The sequence below is a fragment of the Phyllostomus hastatus genome, unplaced genomic scaffold (assembly GCF_019186645.2).
Source record: "Phyllostomus hastatus isolate PE091 unplaced genomic scaffold, TTU_PhHast_1.1 phas_contig_65, whole genome shotgun sequence".
Classification (NCBI taxonomy): domain Eukaryota; kingdom Metazoa; phylum Chordata; class Mammalia; order Chiroptera; family Phyllostomidae; genus Phyllostomus; species Phyllostomus hastatus.
This window is the reverse complement of record NW_025333932.1, coordinates 10,556,430-10,577,122: the sequence shown is the minus strand read 5'-3', so window position 1 is coordinate 10,577,122 and position 20,693 is coordinate 10,556,430.

Below are 20,693 nucleotides of genomic sequence, written 5' to 3'. Positions count from 1 at the left end.
ACTCAAGACTTTTCACTTAATGATCTGTTTGTGAGATTTGCAATGCTGCCAGTCCTGGGGCTGCTATTGAGTTAAAAACATCCTGGCTTCATCAATAAGCATTATAGAGATAGAATTCTTCAGGTCTGCCAGTTTCACCATAAAAGTGTGAATAACATCTTTAGATCAAATAGTACATAAAAAAAACTTTAGCAATAAAAATTCATATCATACCCATTTACTGCCTTATGGTCTGCTGCTTATTGAATTAGTTCAGTTGCTGAGGATAAAATCATAAAGCTTACTAAAGGAAAATAACATAAAAATATATTTGTTTATGATCTTTCAATACTGAGAGGAATCAATACTGAGAGGAATCAATACTGAGAGGTTTGGTTGTTATATCAAACCTGTGATATAAAAACCATTTTTCAAAAAATATACCAGAATACAGAATAAATTGTAATGTACATGGTAGAGTATGTTAAGACTATAAGAATAAGGCAAAGAAGCACTCCACCATGTGCAGTTTTTCAAGATTAAAGAAAATACTTGTGAAATCATAGCAGTGAAAGGAAATGAGGGACGATGATTAATGCCACTGTTGGCAGGCCACAATACACCTTGAAAACCAAGTACACCTCTGCCATACAGAAGGCATATGAATCTATTATCTCTGCAATTTGTTGACTTGTTATTTCTAAAGTAATGTGGAACCATGTTTAAATGTGTGAAAATGCTTTCCATCATTAAAGTAGAATTATGGCTCATGTAAATAGCTGATGGTTCCTATTGCTCTTAAGCACATATAAATTTTTTTGTTTCTCCAGTAGTCATTTAGCAAGTCCTAAATCAACACTGCTTACACACTGTGTTTCATACAGTTATGCATGAGAGTACTGTTTCTAGCAACACAAAACATCACCATGCAGAATGCCCTGCTCTGGAGTGTTACTTGGATAACTATGCCTGTCCTTAAACAGATAACCAAATAAATATCCTTCTCCGAAATCTTTCACCTGAGTGACAAACTCTTCAAAATTGCTTTTCTTTTTTTTTTTAAGATTTTATTTATTTATTTTTAGAGAGGGAAGGGAGAGAGAGAGAGAGAGAGAGAGAGAGAGAAACATCAATGTGCGGTTGCTGGGGGTTCTGGCCTGCAACCCAGGAATGTACCCTAGCTGGGAATCGAACCTGGGACACTTTGGTTCCCAGCCCGTGCTCAATCCACTGAGCTATGCCAGCCAGGGCCAAAATTGCTTTTCTCTTACTTTTGATTCAGAGGTTTTGGGGATCACAAATTGTGTCCCATCTGACATAGAATACTTCTGTTCACCTTGGAATTGCTCAAATTTGAACATTTATTATTCCTAATAGTAAAGTTATGGTACCATTAAAAGATAACTCTTAAATTGTACAAATTAGTGTAACAGTAGCTGTTTTAACAAATGTATTCCCAAATGATCCAAACAATTTAAGTTATTGTATTCTTCATACATTACTGGAGAGAAGAATGTTCTGGCAGGGCAAGTCTCATCCATGGAATAATGCAGCAATCGAAGTTCAAGATCACTGATTTTCTCCATCTCCACCAGACTGAAAGAGAAGAAGACAAGGAGGACCACACACACAGGCTTAAGGAACCAGAACTAGGAGTGACATGCAATTATGCTTCTCATCTAAACTGGCTGGTATTCAGCCACAAATCCTTCCAAGGGCCATATAAACCCAGAAAGCAAAGGAAGTACTTATTTTGATATGCAACTAGTGCTTCCCTCACAGATACATAACTTAAATCTTTGATGTTTGGGTATTTTTAACTTGAAAAATGAATGTTTATATTCAGTGAAAATCAGACCAATTGGATCATTTGGATCATTTGTAAATTAGGCATAAATTCAGAATATTTTGTCTGATGTATTGTACTTTGTAATGTGTTATATCTATTTTTTAGATAAGAAACTTGGGCTCACTTTTAATTTTAAGTCTAGCTTTTCCACCAGATATTTTCAGAGTTCTCAGTGAAATATCAAGAATACTAACAAAGAAGTGTCTACGCTGCATCAAACCTACTTACAGATCCTTCATTCCATCAATACCTTATGCTAACCTAAGCCAACACTTGCTGTAGAAGTTGTAAATATGTTATATATTTTGAGAAAATATATGAGAACATGACCAAGTAATATAGATACATAGTACCTATATGTACCTACATTGTACCATAGTACCTACATTGAATAGTACAATGTATTCAATCACATTTTACAAATGTTATTCTGACATTTTAATGAAAACAAATCCAGGCCAAGATTGTTTCAATGGTGAATTCTTCCAAACATTTAAGAAGGAAATAATACCAGTTATAGACAATATCTTCCTCAAAATATAATTGAATAGAATACTTTCCTTTTATACTTTTGTTCAGCCAGTATTATCTCATCAATACCAAAAGCAGACAAAGACATAAGAACACTACAGACCAGTAATCTTCATGAACAAAGAAAAATTATCAACATAACAAATTAAATACACCAAGATACAAAAAATCTAATACAACTAAATGGTATATGGATATACCCTGGAAATGCGAGGTTGATTCAACATTTAAAAATCAACCAATAGAGTTAATCATATCAACAAACTAAAAAAAAGAGCTTTTCAAAAGATGCATAAAAAGCATTTTATGAATCTCCACATCCATTCATAGTAAAACAAACAAACAAATAAAATCCTTTTAACAAACTAGAAATGAATAGGAACTTCAAGTAACCTGATAACTAGCTATAAAAAAATACAACAAACATTGTATTTAATGGTAAAAGATTGACTGTTTTCCCCAAAATTGAGGAATTGGGTTTTCCCCAAAATTGGGGAAAAGCAAGGATGTTCACTTGCCCCTGTTCAACATCATACCCATAAGGCAAGGAAGAGAGATATGCATATAAATTAGAAAGGAAAAAAATAAAACTATCACTATGCATAAATTGCATGATTGTCTACTTAGAAAATCCTTACAGAAACTAAAAAGCAGGGAAGCAGGGTTTCCTAGAACAGTCAGTGAGTTTATAAAGCCACAAATTATAGGATCAATATACAAACTTCAACATTTTTTATATACTAGCAATAACAATTGGAAATTGAAGTTTAAAAGCAACAACACTTTAGGAAATTTAAAGATCCAGATTGGTTCCCAGCTTCCACATTCCTTCTTGTTTTTTTTTTATATCAGAGACCAAAAACCTTTGCCAAGAAACTAGTTCTAGCTCCATTATCTGGGATTCAGCATCATCTGTGTCCTTGAATAACCATAATACAGAATCTATGTTCTGATAACTATATCCCTCTCTTGTTCCTAAACATCATTTTAGCTTGCATGTCCCTATTTCTTCTGTGTTTGTATTTTGGTTGCCATCCTTAAATTCCTCATCTGATAATCTGTTTCATATACTACTCACCTACTAAGATGAGGGTATTTTCCTTATGCGCCAGTTTAGAATTTAAAAGCTGTTTTATACAATGACAGATTTGTTTGCTGCTTGTTGCAAGGACTTCTGGATATTGTTCTTGCCAGATTTTTATTTCCAAATCTCATCCTCCATCCCAGTGAACTATGCATCTTCCTCATTTTCCTTCCTTTTCCATCTCCTATTCCAATTGTTTACCCAGATTTTACCATTATCATTACATCTTGTTAAAAGAAAATTAGAGAAGTACAGTCTCTGATTCAGCTGGGGGACCCAGGGACATGATGAACCCAGTAAAATCATTACCAGAATGAGGATGGGGTTCCAGGTGCTGAGTCTGGGTGAGATGGTGACAAAACTGAATACAGTTGAGGTGAAACAAAGCTGAGGATTCCATCAAGAGACATGATGAGGCAGATCTTCTGCCTCCAGGTAATTTCACACCTGCAGCTCCCAAGTTTGTAAAAAATTGCTCCAAGTGTGAGGTCTCACCTCTCTATCCTTGGCTAAATTCTCCTCCCCACCTCCGGAGAAATTAATATGAAAGCTCACTCCTGTCCAAGTCCTCCCAATCTCTCTAAGAACTTAGTCTATGCTTGGACAATTCCATTTGCTCCGCTCTCAAAAAGAGTAAAAAGCATTGTAGAGTTGCCTTTTTTTCTCCTTCTACATTTATCCATTTTTAGTAGGTAAGCTTGAGGAGCTCAGAAAGGGGAAGTGCTTAACCTAAACTCTGGGATGGGCACAAAGTTTGCCTACTAGGTAGGAAAAACTTCACCTTGTACCTGCAACTGTATCAAGTAAAACACAGAAAACACGTGAAAAGTTCTTCATTGATGCCCAACCCACATGGTTACTTGGACATGCACATTTGTGACTGTAGAAAGTACTAAACTTGTTCACCTAAGTTCCCAGGTATTTTCCACAATGTAATAATAGTTACAATATAATAGTTCTGAATTATAGTACATTTTACTCACAATTCACTTATTTATATCAATCTCAACAACAAGAACTTGGCAGAACTTCAATATTCCTGCGCTGTACCTTTCTGCATCCAACGAGATAATCCCCTAGCAATTACATTAATCTACTCATTCTTTTGCAGGGCCCCAGATGCTAATTAACAACTTCAGCTGGAAGCCTCTATCATCAACTCCTAGTTTTTAGAGTCTAAGCCTTGGTCTTTCTCTACTAACCATCTGCCTCTCTGGATTTCTTGTTTCTAGCAGTTCCATTGTTACTTGAATCTTCTTTCATTTCCTTCTCTTTTTTATCTGTCCCACCTATACACACTCAACTCAGTTTTTTTTAAATGTTTCTCCACCCATTCCTTTACTTTTATTCCCATTGCCACTTCCTTGGTTAGTCTAGGTCCTTTGTACTCTATTGTTTGTCTATTGAATTACCTCTAATTCAGTCCCTGGCTTCAGTTTTATTTCATTACCCATCAATCATCCCAGTTTCCACAGATCTCCCTCACAAACCTTCATTTTTATCCTACTGAAAGATTCCAATGACTCACAACAAGAAGTGCTCAATATATATTTGAGAAATGAACTATTATATATTACTCAGAATATCCACCATGGCACTTTGCAAGATGAAAAGCATGCAATAACTGAAATGTATTCTCCCATTGATGTTAATTTTTAATAGATCCTGAAAGAGAAGATCTGAGTGCATAGAAATCTAAATGTTTTCCTCATATAAAAGGTATATCTTTACCTTTTAGAAAAAGGAGCTCCTACCCTTCGCAACAGCATGGATGGAACTGGAGACCATTATACTAAGTGAAATAAGACAGGCAGTGAAAGACAAATACCATATGATCTCACCTATAAGGGGAATTTAATCAACAAAACAAACAAGCAAGCAAAATATAACCAGAGGCATTAAAATTGGGGAGTAAAAGGTAAATATATCTAAACAATATACCAACAATACTTTTAGATTTTTAAAATGATCTTTTTAGTGACTTTTCTTCTGATTTTATCATTTTCAAGGAGTTCATGGTTTACTTGGTTTTAACTAAGGTTTTTCACAAACTGAAATTTACCTTATATTCAAATGTGTCCTCCAAACTCCAGGTTTTTTCCTGCAATATTTCAGGTATATCACTATCATAGCCTTAGTTAAATACAAATACACACAAACATGCATGTACATGTTATGTGCACAAATAAATTAACTTTATAAACATAAAACTAAAGCTTTATGCTTCTTGTCATATTTGTTTAGATGAGAATTTCTTAAAACTCAAACTTAGAATAGTTCTATTAATTTTCAGGGTGATTAGGACAACAGAAATCCTTCATTAGAAGTCTACATACTTAAAAGTCAAACATAAAAATGATGTTAAACCACTTAGTCAAAAGGCAGTTTAATAATTCCCAAAGGAAATTAGAAGTCCAACTACTTGGGTAATATAAAACCCCAAAAGCCCATCTCAACAATGAAAATAGAGAAAGCAGTAACACTACACAGCAAGAATGGAAAGTCTTTTTTAAAAATCCCTTTTCTTCAGTTTTCATGGTTCAGGTTATGCCAGTAATACATGATAGTTATGTGATTTTATTTCTCTAACCAACAATGACCATTTTTGCAGCAGACAATGAGTTTTTACGAGGTCAAAAACAGTGTGAGTGGTTCTATAAGGGAAAGTTTTTTTTAACAAAGGTCATTTAAGACCATTTACTACCACAGAGGCAAGAAACTGGTTCCATTATCCACATGAGCCTGCATTATGGCTGTAAGCCCAAACCACAGTTGCCAAGAGTAATGTAAGTCATTAAACTTCCAGCAGATGCTAAGACTCAAAAGGCCTAGGGTGTTGCACACTGTTCCAGTATACCTCGGCCCATAATGTCCAGGAAGTTCAAGGTCAAATGAAGACAGCGTTGATTCCACTATAAGGGAAGGTTAAGTGGCATGCACTCTATTTTTACTATCTTCCCTGGTAGTCAATAGCATTAAGCTGAAATGCAATACATTTTATGCAGAACTTCATAGGAAAAATGACACCTTTAGATAAAACTTGCAAATGGGTTAGCTATAACCCATTAGCTATATAGCAATAAGTTCCTATTGCATGCCAATTGACTTCTTTGGCATGAGCAATGTTCTATTTTTAATGAAAAGAAACCTAATATTTTCATCAGTCTCAGCCTTCACATTGTCACCCTCTGGCAGTGAACAATCAACATGATCACAAAGAATGTTCAGTCAGGAAGACACAACACCTGGTGGTGCCTAATTCATGCACACAGAGTAAATGGAATGGGAAGGGGAGAACCACATCTTCTCTTTGCAAACCACATCCTAAATATGGGCCATGAACATTTATCGCAGTGACTTTCAAAAGGAAACATTTAAAATGTAAAGGATAATGACACAGAAAGAGCAGTAAACATACTAAAACCCATCAGATAATTTCATGGTTTTCTAAGAGCCTTAGTCTCTCACTCTATAACTTCTCCCTGTCAATCATGTTAATTGCAACTTCACTAAAAAATAAAAAAACAATTTTCAACTCATGCTACCAGTAGTACTACTATTCACTCTGTTTCTTTTTTCTATGATGTTTTTAATTCTTTTTTTATTGTTGTTTAAGTACAGTTGTCCCCATTTTCCCGCCACCACTTTCCCCCACCCCACACACCCCCACCTCTTACCCTCAATCCTACCAGCCTTTGGCTTTGTTCATGGGTCCTTTATACATGTTCTTTGATGACCCTTTCCCTTCTGTCCCACATTATCCCCCTTCCCCCGCCTCTCTGATAACCATCAGTATTTATTTATTTTTAGAGAAAGTGAGGGAGAAAGATAAGGAGACAAACATCAATGTGGATTGCCTCCTGTGCACCCCCAACTGGGGGCCTAGCCCACAACCCAGGCATGTACCCTGACTGGGAATCGAACCAGTGACCCTTTGATTCACAGACTGGCACTCAATCCACTGAGCCACACCAGGCAGGGCTATTCACTCTGTTTCTAACAATCCATCCCACCTTCTTTTATACCTCTCTTCCTCACCATTCTCAGAACTCCATGGTCCAGTTGTACCAGACTATGGACAACTTTTCATTGAGACCTGCTCATACATTTCTGCCCTTTGTAAATGCTGCTCTCCACTTGAGAAGTCTTCCATGTTTGCCTTCATTTCTTAACTCATTTATAGTCTCATCACTTGTTCTTCCAGACCATCAGTTAGGTTTAACTTCTCTATGTTTCTGTTGTATCCTATTCTTACGTCCGTTTCATCATAATTCATGCTGTACTTCAGTATCATTGTATTTAACTCAAGGCTATTGAGTACAGGAACTGTGTCATTTCTCTATCTTTGGCCTAAACATAATTCCCAGCACTCAAAGGGTACTAAATAATTATTGGATAAATACAAATAAATAAAATATGTTCAAACAATTATTTTGCTGTGTTTTTGATCCAGAAATTATGTCTCTAGGAATTTTTCTAAATTATTAGTAGATATATTAGACAACAATATAAAGATGTTATAGGGGTCCCAGCTCTTAAGTCATGAGCTTGGTTGGTGAGTATATGAATGTCCTCTACATTTTCCTTTATATACTTTTGTGTGCCTGAAATATATCCTGATGTTTTAAAAATTAAAATAAAAATACAAAAGGATATGGGAAAAGCCACACATGAAAATACTAATTATAATAGTGAACAATTAGTTAAAAATGAAGTACATTTTAATAGAATATGGATAAAATTAATTGTAGATGTGATATAAATTGAAGTCTACATAAATATTGAAAATGATAGTTTAGATGCTCTCATGGAAAAAAATGAACATGATAAATTATTCAGTAGGAAAAATAAGATTACAAAAACTAATTATATGATGACTCATTTATTTTAAATTGTGTGTTAATACTAAGATTCCTTAAAGAAGTTTTCTGAAAGATTCACTTTAATTAATTCTGGCTGGTAAAATTTTAGGATATACACATAGTCTGTTTTAAGCATGGCTTAAGTGTTTTTAAAATAACTCATTAATCTAATATTCAGAAAGATATGTTCACTTGAAAAACATTTATTCAATATATTGCCTTTTTTTTGTACTTCTTTTCAAAATCATAAGAATCCAAAAGGGTGCTTTGTTGCTGTTATTATGAATTTTATTTTGATTTTTTGGTTACTTTAAAATAACTAATTAACTATAGTTAAATAATAAACCAAAGAACTCCTAATAACTTTTAAATAAATATATAAAATTTTCTCATTCTTTCCTCTTTATATTATAATCAAAAAGCAAAGTTTTTCCGTGTTGATAAAGATATATTTCCTACCCATATTATGGAAGGAGGAAGAGGAGAATAAAGAGACAGGAGAAAATGAAGAGTTAATAGGACAAAAATAAGGCTGACATATAAAGACAGAACAAGAATTCTCAAATTTATTCAGTCTCATTCCTCTTTGAAAATGTCATGAAAAAAATGGACCTTCAGTAGAAAAAAATGCACATTCATGCAGCATACACAAACAACTTTAGTGAGTTCACCGTGTCCATGAAGCACATGCATACCTCAGAACAATAAAATATTGAATGTAAATTGTAAATGAAAAATAAAATTTAAAAAACAAACAAAAGAAAACATGATCTAGAAAGACAAGAAAAGCCAAGAACCATGCAGAGTTAGATACATAAAAAGGAAGCAAAACCTAGATGCAGATTATCTATGTGACAAACCTTGTGTCCTTTAATTATATTTGTTACAAACAAATTTGAAAACCAGGAGAGTCTTCACAAGTTCAGACATGAGTAGGCAGTGTCATTTCTTACCACTTATCTTTTTAAAAGATAAGCTTTTTAAATTTTATTTTAATAATTGTTCAAGTACAGTTTTCTCCCTTTTACTCCCATTCCAGCCCACCCACCCAACCCTCCCCACTTCCCTCCCATTACAACCCTCACCCTAGCTTTTGTCCATGTGTCCTTTAAATTTGTTCCTGTAAACCCTTCCCATTCTCCCCTGAAATTCGCTATTCTCTCCCCTCTGGTCACTGTCAGTCTGTCCCCCATTTCAGTGTCTTTGGTTATATTTTGCTTGTTTCTTTGTTTTGTTGTTTAGGTTCCTGTTAAAGGTGAGATCATATGGTATTTGTCTTTCACTGACTGGCTTGTTTCACTTAGCATAATGCTTTCCAGCTCCATCCATGCTGTTGCAAAGGGTAGGAGCTCCTTCTTCCTTTCTGCTGCATAGAATTCCATTGTGTAAATGTACCACAGTTTTTTGATCCATTCATTTACTGATGGGCATCTAGGTTGCTTCCAGCAACTAGCTATTGTAAATTGTGTTGCTATGAACATTGGGGTGCAAAGGTTCTTTTGGATTGGTGTTTTAGTGTTCTTAGAATATAGTCCCAGCAGTGGAATTGCAGGGTCAAAAGGCAAATCCATTTTTAGTTTTCTGAGGAAATTGCATACTGCTTTCCATAGTGGTTGTACCAGTCTGCAGTCCCACCAGCAGTGCACTAGGGTCCCCTTTTCTCCACAACCTCTCCAACACTTGTTGTTTGTTGTTTTGTTTATGATGGCCATTCTGACTGGTGTGAAGTGGTATCTCATTGTGGTTTTAAGCTTTTTAAAAAGAAATAAAAAACAGTGAATTCAAGATCTGGAAACAGAAATGTCAATGCAAACAGCTGCACCAATGCTTTAACAAGTATAAAAGATATGAGCATCATAAGTTCACAACAGGTGACATTCTTTGAATGGAATTTCATCAAAACAAACTTTATGATCTAGAAAACCTGGTTTCCCATGTTTCAGTGCTAAAAACATTAGAAGGTGAAGATCGGAGTTGGGGCACTTGAGGTATGAGAAAATAGAAGAAACAAAGAGGAAGACAGTTCAATTTCTCAAACTGTCTCTGCTTTAATCGGGATTGTTTAAGTTGAAAGGGAAATTTGTTTTACAGAATGACATCTGTGGGCTAGCTTCAACTATTAACATTTGAAGAGCAGTTGCCAATTTTTATTCATACTGTAACTTAAAGAAGTAAAATTTATTATATAGGAACTTTCAAACACATAATTTGTTATTTTGTCTGTAGCTAATTTATTTCTCCTACAGTGTCCTTCATAGTTTGTGTAAATAAACACCCAATCTAATCTGAAGTTTAGTCCAATGTCAAAAAAGAGCCTTTCAGGACATGGACATGTTCAGCTATTCCTCTGCTGAAGAGAATACAGGTATTTTGCTTACAGACTGTAGACAAGAGGCAGAGGGGAAGAGTTTATGGTTCCTAAATGCAGAAATCTTTGGTCCGGCTCTTCTGGTGTCCAGTAAAGAAGTGGGCCCTGGTAAACTTTTGGTCCATTCGTCTTTGCTTGGACTCCTGTATCTGCTCAGGGTTCACAGGCATAGAAGGCATCTTACTACCTCCTGCTGGTGTTAAAGATAGTTCTAAGGTCTAACTTTGATTCTACTACTTCTTGGCAGAGACCATCTCTCCTATGACCATGGCTAAAAGGCCATGTTGCTAGCCAGGTGCTTTCTGTAGAGTTCTCCCAAGCATGTTTTCAGTGATGTGCTGTGGTCAGTGTGCAAAGCACTAATGAAACTTCCTCCTAGAGTCACAAACAAGGAATAGAGAAGTCCTGCCCCTCTGTGCTTGGTGATATTCTTATTTACTGACAAACCACCACTGTAGGTTGATGTCTGAAGAATAGATATTGAGACCCACTTCACACACTACTTTGTCACTTTCATCTTTCTTCACACAACCCCTTGAAACTGGAAAAAGGGGCTTTCTTCTTTTCTTCTTCCTCTTCTACCTATCAAAATATTCCATTTTTAAAACTGAGTGATCTAGCCTGCCAAACAAGATTTTTTTCCCATGATGAAAAAAGAAATAAACTTTAAACCATTAATCCTGTTTAGCAAGGCAAAGTATAGATGTGAAACCTTTCTTTGGATTTCACAACCTGACATCTCTTCCTGGATTCACAGATGGCTAGGTGGACTAGAGTAAAGGAAGGCTACCAAGGTCAAAATGGGAATCACAGGAAAAATGTAAGCTATTAACATTGTCCTAGATCCCATGTCAACTCTCTGGTTGCCTTGCCACACACTTAAATTAATTAAACTGCCATAACAGCAAAAGTTAATTTATAGGAAGCACTGAAAAAAAGTAACAGAAATGGTCCTAGTGCCTGTCTTTCTCCATCTTCCCACCCCTGGCCTCCCACATGCTGGGATGGCTGCAGTGCACAGTGGAAGCCAAGATCATGGTTCCTTCTAAACCACAGTTCAGCTTTTAACACTTAATTCCAGGAGGTTATTCAGTGGAGTATGTACAGTCTCAGGGCAGCACCTGACTAGAAGAAGGGTGCAATTAACACTATGTGAATTATCCTCAATGTACAAAAATATATAGCCCCTCTCCCAATCTCTGCTGATTGGAGTGGAACCCATTTTTATATGCCTCTTCCCAAGGGTCTTACAGCAGAAATATTTCCTTCTGAGAGTCAGGGAAAAGAGACTCAGATTGTCTATTAGTTCAACCACTTTATCTTACTTATAAAGACAAGTTTAATAAATCAGAACATTCTTCTATCTGAATCCTGTCCAGCAATACTATGTTATCTTTAATTTATGAGTGTATATACTGTCCAAGCTTTGAACAGTAGCATGGCCTTGACTCTTTCAATCTCTAAGGGAAAATTCCCATATGCAAATTAAAATCCTGCTTCACCTTTTTAATACCAACTCCCAAGTTGATGTATTCACATACAGAACCTTTACAAATTAAAAGGAAGTAAAAGAGATTAATTGTGGAAAGCAGAGGAAAAGAGGATAAATGTCAGGTCTACTTTTCTAACCACCCTAGAAAAACCCAATGTTCTGTGAAGAATTACACTTAAAAACAGTGAGAGTGAAGTGACAATTTGCAGGTGTTGGGGGCTGAAGCTGGGAGGTGCTTCTGTGTATAATATAGTTAATAGTGAATGGAGAGAAGAAAAGTTTATTACTGGTTAGGGTAAGCTAAAACACTTTCAGGATGTCTTAGTCCCTTTGAACTGCTATAACAGAGAACCACAAACTGGGTGGTTTATAAACAACAGACATTTGCTGTTCAGAGTTCTGGAGGTGAAAAGCCCAAGGCCAGGGGGCTAGCAGATTCTGTGTCTGGTGAGGAGCTGCATCCTCACAGATGGCTGTCTTTATCATTGTGACTTCACATGAGGGAAGGAGCCAGGGCTCTTTCTGGAGTCTCTTTCATAAGGGAATAAATACCATTCATGAGATCTCTGCCCTGATAACCCAATCACCTCCCAAAGGCCCCCACCTCCTATTATCATCATGTTGGGGATTTGGGGTTGGAGGGGGCACAGACATTCAGCCCATAGCAGCATACTGGAAAAGAGAGATCCAATTTGCTAGGATAGGGTGTGCAATTTGGTCATTATATTAAGTTTTTCTCCACAGTAATAGAGTTGTTGAACAATGAGACAAGTGGCCTGACTTCTGCTATTCTGTCAAAACATTTAAGCTTCTTACCAGCTTTGTCACCAAACCCTTGTGATAATTATTAGATTTAGCCCTTTAAAACTATGAATTCATAAATTTTCTGAAAGCAAATAACACTTCAGTGGCAAATTTCACTTTAAGCACTAGGTATCCCCCTAAGTAACTGAGCTTATTGAAAGCAATTAGACCGATTTGCTCCTGACTGGTCAATGCTAAGTTGGAGGTGCCTGAGAGGGGAGAGAGAGCAAGGAAGGAGAAAACAAAAGAATGGAGAGACTGAGAGAGGGGTGGGGGAGAGAGAGGAAGGAAGGAACAAAAACAAGGAAGGAGGACAAATAAGTAAATTTTAAACAGACATAGCAATGTTGCTTCTTTACTTTCACAAAACAGTAAATCTTATATCAGTCACTCAGGGAGTCCTCAAGGAATAACTGAAGGAAAAGTGGAAAAAATAAATATCCTCTAGGCCTGTAGTACTCTGAATATTTGGAAATGGTCAGGTCTGGACCTGAAGAAAACTCCTCAGATAGCAGATTTGTCCATGGCAGACCAAACTTCTTCACCAAGTGGCAAGGATCTGCAATGCCGCGACTCGGGAATTTATGTTGAGCATTGTCCAAATATTCCACATGTGCCACAGATACAACAGCTCTGAAGCCTATTAATTTACAGATGCTGTGAGCTGATGCTACAAAAAAATGAGTTCTGCACTCTGGGAGGGGTGTGTGTGTGTGTGCATGCATGCATGTGTGTGTAAATATAGTCTCACATATGTGTATGTATGCAAGTAGAAGGATGGGTCTAATTTTATCACCTTTCTGTTTAATAATTAGTAACTTTGGCTATCTTCTTATGATTACAAAAATAAAGCAATAATTAAGACATTTTGGAAAATACAGAAAATCACAATTAAAAAATCACTCATCTCAGCAGTTTGGTGTTTGCCTGCTGACTTCTCTTTCTGGAACCATCTCTGGTTTTTTATCAGCTCAGCGTCCTGGGGTTGGGTCATCCAACCTCTGGCAACACTGCCTCTACCACCTCCACCTGCATTTAGAGGGAGATTCTGTTGTGATCAGGAGAGTGGGATCCTTAGGTCTCCACAGGGAGGCATTGTTTAGTCTTCTGGGAAAATTGTATGTGTGTTCCCCCTGCCCCTGCACCACCAATCTTGGTCTGTCCCAGTTGATTTCCAGTGAGGTATAGTTTCTGATGGATTAGCTGTCGGTGGGGTTAGAGGAAAATTTGTGTAAGAGGGTCAGTTCTCCTGCTTGGTGTTGACTCCTTGCTGCATCAATTTCTGATCTCCCTGCTCTGCTGGCCTCAGTGAAATAGGCCCTAGGAACTAGTGTATTTTGTCTCCCTGAGAGAAGTTCAAAATGGGCCCTTCAGGCATTCCTCTTGCTGTGTTTCTTTTATGGAAATGCACCCTGCAGGGTTCTTGAGCTTGGTCTGCCTGTTTTGCAAAACTTCCCCACTCCTGCAGGAGGTAGGGCCAGGGTGCAACCTTCCCTTCCATCTCCACCATGCAAGGGAACTCTAGTTTTAAATAATCTCAGGTGCTCAGCTCATGCACTTCCAGTTCCCAGCCTATTGCCCTTACAGCAGACAGAGGTCCCCACTCTCCACTCTGCACAGCCTTCACCCTGCCAGCTGTGCCAGGCTGGGCCAAGAAATCCCCTTGCTTTGCACCTTTCTGATCAATCTACCTTGATCAATCAAGTTGCCTGTGGTAAATTTACACAATGGTATACTACACAGCAGAAAGAAAGAAGGAACTCCTACCTTTTTTGACAGCACGGATGGATCTGGGAACTATTAAGCTAAGTGAAATAAGCCAGTTGGTGAAAGACAAATATGATCTCATCTATAAGAAGAATCTAATAAACAAAATAAACTAATGAACAAAATAGAACCACAGGCATGGAAATGTGGAACAGACTGAAAGTGACCAGAGGGGAGTGGGGAGAGGGATAATGGTGGAAGGAATGGAAAGGGACTAGTCAAAGAACATGTGTGAATGACCCATTAATATGGACAATAGTGTGGGAGTTGGGGTAGGATGGGAGGCCAAGGGCAAAGTGGGAAAATTGGGACAATTGTAATAGAATAATAATTAAAAAATGATAAAAATTCACTCATAATGCCACAAACAAGAAATAACCACTGTTAATATTTTAGTATATATCTCTCAAAGATTTTTCCACTGAGATTATACTGCGCATAGTATTTTATAAACTACTTATTCCCATAATATTACTCATCCTATATAATATTGCCTGCCATGGAGTATATATTCTTTTGTAGACATGATCAATGCCTACAAATATTCCCATCATATAGATTTAAGGTCCCTCAGTAATAATCTGTGGTTGTAAATGTGGGTTACTTATATTTTGTTTTATGTTTGCTATTAAATATTAACACTCTAATTCACATCCATAATTTTTTCCTTAGGGTAAGTTTCAGGAGGAAATGTTACTAGATCAAAGATATTATAATTTAAAGTGTCTTGATACATATTATCAAATTTTTCTACACACTGCTGTGCCATATTAACTCCCCTCCAAAATATGTGCCATTTACTTGAACCATTGCCAACATTGGCTATCATTCTTACTCAATTTTTCATATTTAATTATGAAAATGTATAGATTTTTATTTTCTTTAATCAACTATGATGTTAAACAATTCCCATTCTTTCTCTCATTTTGTATTACTTTTTGTGTTTATGATCTAATCATGATTTTGTTATTTAGATACTTATTATTCAATCTTTCATTATTTTTTGTGAGGTACTTTATTTAATGAGACTATTCACTATTTAAACAGTATGTTATAATTTTTATTGTAATAAGAACATTTAACATGAGACTTACCTTTTTAACAAATTTTAAGTGTTCAAGACAGTGTTGTTAATTATAGGCATCACGCTGTACAACAGATACCTAGAACTTACTCATTTTTCATAACTTAGTTTCATAACTGAAACATATTTTTAACATTTATCCAAAATACGTTGACATGTGAAGATTTTGAGTTTTGATGTAGACAAATGCGTCAATTACCATGGGTTTCATTGCTATGGATTACAATTTGAAGTAGAGATTGATCTTATTTGTTTATAAATAATAATGGACCCAGCATCTTAGTTAAATAGACTGTCATTTTTCTACATAATGAAGTGAAATTTTACTTCATCATAAATCAAATTCAGATTATACTAAAAGACTGTTCCTGATATTTTGATTCAGTCCCATCTATCTGACTGTGAGGATATGGTACAATCACATGCTGTTTTGATTATGGCCCTATTTTAATATGAAGCATTTGGGAGTGCCCTTTTACTTACTCTTTTTAAAAAAAGAAATATGTCACTCTTGCCCTTTTTATTCTTCCATTAAACTTTTGTATAACTGACTTTGAGTTCCAAAATATTCTCTGGACATATGTAATGGAAATGAATTAAATATTTAAATTAGTAGAATAAAATTAATGTTTTGGGGTTTTTATTTATTTATTTTTAGATAGAAGCAAGGCAGGGAGAAAGAGAGAGACAGAAACATCAATATGTGGTTGCCTCTCACACACCCCCTACTGGGTACCTGGCCCACAACTCAGGCATATGCCCTGATGGGAATTGAACTGGCGACCCTCTGGTTCACAGGCTGGCATTTAATCCACTGAGCCACACCAGCCAGGGCAAAAATGTTTTTACAATGGTCATGCTTCCCATCCTGGAACATCATAATACATCTATCTAATCAAGGTTGTCATTATATCATAAATAAAATGTATTTGATCTATTTATATAGGTTCCACATTTTTGTTCATTTTTCTTAGTTCTGATAACCCAGAAAATATTATTTGAGATTTTTACAAAGACAAGATACTGTGCCAATTTAGTCATAAAGTTTTACTAGTAATATGAATAAAAACTCTTCCACAATGTTTTGTGATCATTGCTGATAAATGATGTCGTATTTTATTTCTCTGTATGCAGTTTATAAATATCTGGTTTCTTTTTTTTCATTGTTGTTTAAGCACAATTGTCTCCACCTCCACCACCCCACCCTCCCTCACCCCACTCACCCCCACCTACTACTCTCAATCCTACCTCTGGCTTTGTCCATTAAGTCCTATATACATATTCCTTGACAACCCTTCCCCTTCTGTCTCTCATTATTCTCCTTCTCCCCCTTCTCCCTGGTTACCATAGGGTTTTTCTTTATTCCAATGTCTCTGGTTATATGTGCTTGCCTGTTTGTTTTGTTGATTGGGTTCCACTTATAGGCGATATCATATGGTATTTGCCTTTCACCTCCTGGCTGATTTCACTTAACGTAATGCCCTCCAGTTCCATCCATGCTATTGCAAAGGGTAGGAGAGCTCTTTCTTTCTTTCTGCTGCATAGTATTTCATTGTGTAAATGTGCCACAGATTTTTTTATCCACTCATTTCCTGATGGGCTCTTAGGCTGCTTTCAGCACTTGGCTACTGTAAATAACACTGCTATGAACATTGGGGTGCATAGCGTTTCAGGATTCCCAGGGTATAATCCCAGCAGTAGAATTGCTGGGTCAAAAGATGCTTCCATTTTTAGTTTTCTGAGGAAAGTCCATACTGTTTTCCACAGTGTCTGTACCAGTTTGGATTCCCACCAACAGTGTACTAGGGTTCCCTCTTTTCCACAGCATTGCCAGAACTTGTTGTTTGTTGATTTGTTATGATGGCCATTCTGGCAGGTGTGAAGTGACATCTCATTAACCTCATTAACCTCATTAACCTCATTGTGGTTTTAATTTCCATCTCTCTGATGGCCAGTGATGCTGAGCATCATTTAATGTTTCTGGGCCCTCTGTATGTCCTTTTTGGAGAAGTGTCTGTACATGTTCTTTGCTCATTTTTTAATCAGATTGTTTGTCTTCCTGTAGTAGAGTCCTGTGAGTTCTTTATATATTTTGGAGATCAAGCCCTTGTCCGAGGTACAATTGGCAAATGTATTTTCCCATACAGTTGGTTCCCTTTTCATTTTGCTAGTGTTTTCTTTAGCCATGCAGAAGCTTTACATTTTGATGAAGTCCCATTTGTTTATTCTTTCCTTTAGGTCCCTTGCTTCAGGGGACATATTGGTGAAAATATTGCTGCACGGAATATCTGAGATTTTCCTGCCCCTGTTCTCCTCTAGGACTTTTATGGTGCCACAACTTATATTTAAGTCTTTTATCCACCTTGAGTTTATTTTTGTGTATGGTGTAAGTTGGTGCTCCGAGTTTCATTTTTTCACATGTCGCTGTCCACATCTCCCAACACAATTTACTGAAGAGGCTATTTTTATTCCATTTTATGCTCCTGTCCCCTTTGTCGAATATTAATTGCCCATAGAGATATGGCTTTATTTCTGGGTTTCCTATTCTGTTCCATTGATCTATGAGTCTGTTCTTATGCCAGTACCATACTGTTTTGATTATAGTGGCCTTCTAATATAGTTTGATATCAGATATTGTGACCCCTCCTACTTTGTTCTTCTTTCTCAAAATTGCTGAGGCTATTCGGGGTCAGCGATTATGATTCCATATAAATTTTTGAAATGTTTGCTCTATATCTGTAAAATATGTCATTGGTATTTTAATAGGGATTGCATTGAATCTATAAATTGCTTTGGGTAGCACAGAAATTGTGACGATGTTAATTCTCCTGATCCATGAACACAGTATATGCTTCCACTTGTTTGTGTCTTCCTTAATTTCTTTCTTCAATGTTGTGTAATTTTCTGAGTACAGGTCTTTTACCTCCTTGGTTAGATTTATTCCTAAGTATTTTATTTTTCTTGTTCCTATGTCAAATGGGATTTCTTCCTGATTTCTGTTTCTGATATTTCATTTTTGGTATACAAAAACATGCCTTCGATTTCTGAACATTGACTTTATGTCCCACTGATTTGTTAAAGTCACTTATTAGGTCGAGTAGTTTTTTTTTTTTTGGTCGAGTTTTTCATGTACACTATCATGTCATCTGCAAACAATGACAGTTTTACTTCCTTCTTTCTAATTTGGATGCCTTTTATTTCTTCTTCTTGTTTGATCACTGTGACTAGGACTTCCAATACTATGTTGAATACTATGTTGAATACTATGGTGAAAGTGGACACCCTTGTCTTATTCCTGATCTTAGGAGGGAGCATTTAGTTTTTGCCCGTTGAGTATTATGTCGGCTGTAGTTTTCTCCTATATGCCCTTTACTAGGTTGAGGAATGTTCCCTCTACTCCCACTTTGCTGACTGTTTTATCATAAATGGGTGCTGTACCTTATCAAATGCTTTATCCACATCTGTTGGTATGATTATGTGATTTTTGTCTTTCCTTTTGCTTTTGTGATGTATTGTATTAATTGATTTATGAATATTGTACCATCCTTGCATCCCTGGGATGAATCCTACTTGATCATGGTGTATGATCTTTTTAATGTATTGCTGGATCTGGTTTGCCATTATTTTGTTGAGGATTTTTGTGTATATGTTCTATAAATATCTGATTTCTTCTTAATCTTAATAATTGTAATAATTTAAATTCATCTGGATAGCAAATGACATTATCTACAAATAATAATTTGTACCATCCTTTTGAATGTTTTTACTTCAAATTTGTGTTTTTTATAGTTTCGTAATGGATTCCAGAATACTATAAAGAAGTACACATTAGTTAGCCTAGAGTTAATCATAATATTTTTCTGATGCCAATTTTCATTCTTTATTTTGTGTATAGGCTTTTACTTGATTTTTTATTATAAAAGTTTTATCTACATCATTAGACTTTTCAAGGAAGTAATTTATGATATTAACCTATCATTTCAAATTATTAAATTCTTTCCTTTGCTTTATCGTGTGCTGCTTAATTTTTATTTTCTGGAATTTTAAATAAATTTTTAATAGAACTTGATTATTTCATTTTCTTTTTTCCTGCTTTAATATTGAATTTTTTTACAGCATGAATCTTTCTATTATATGAATGGATACATCTCCTAAACTTTAGTGATCCAGATGACAATATATTTTCATTTCTAAACACAGATTTAATTTCTAACCCTGAGCTACCAGCCTGCTTAATGGAAATGAGTTTCTCAGGTGCCTGTGTTTCAGACATTGCACTGGTGGCTCCCAGAGTGCCATGTTTCCAGTGTGCAGGCCTGTGCAGTGATCCCACATTAATTCTGGCTTGGACAGGAGATTCTCTGTAACCTTGCACCAGCATGCATTATGTGAACACAGGTTTGGTAAGCACTTGAACACTGGGACTTAGGATTCTGGAACCCAGTTTTCTCCATGTTCTAAGGAATTTCAGGCTATTCTCCTGAAGGGAGAGGATATGTGAAAATACTTTTGAGGTTAAGACAGCACTTGGAGAACCAAAATGGCTTGGGCAACCACCCAGCTTAAAGCAGTTGATGCTACATGGAGTAATGAACCTCCCAGTCAACCAATAGAATCATGAGAAATAAGAAGTGCTGTTATTTTAAGGCACTAAGTGTTGGGAATGTTTGCTATGCAACAACAGAAAACTGAAAAGTTTTCTGTTTAAACTTGATCTATTTAGCTAGGTTTCTGTGGAGGCTGTTAAGCAGGAAGATATTTAATTCTCCATATACCAAATAGGCCACCCTACCAAGAAAGCAGGAATGTCTATGGCTAAGTCTACATTGAAATTACATTTTTTCTGTTTTGTTTTCTGTTGCTGTTTAATCCT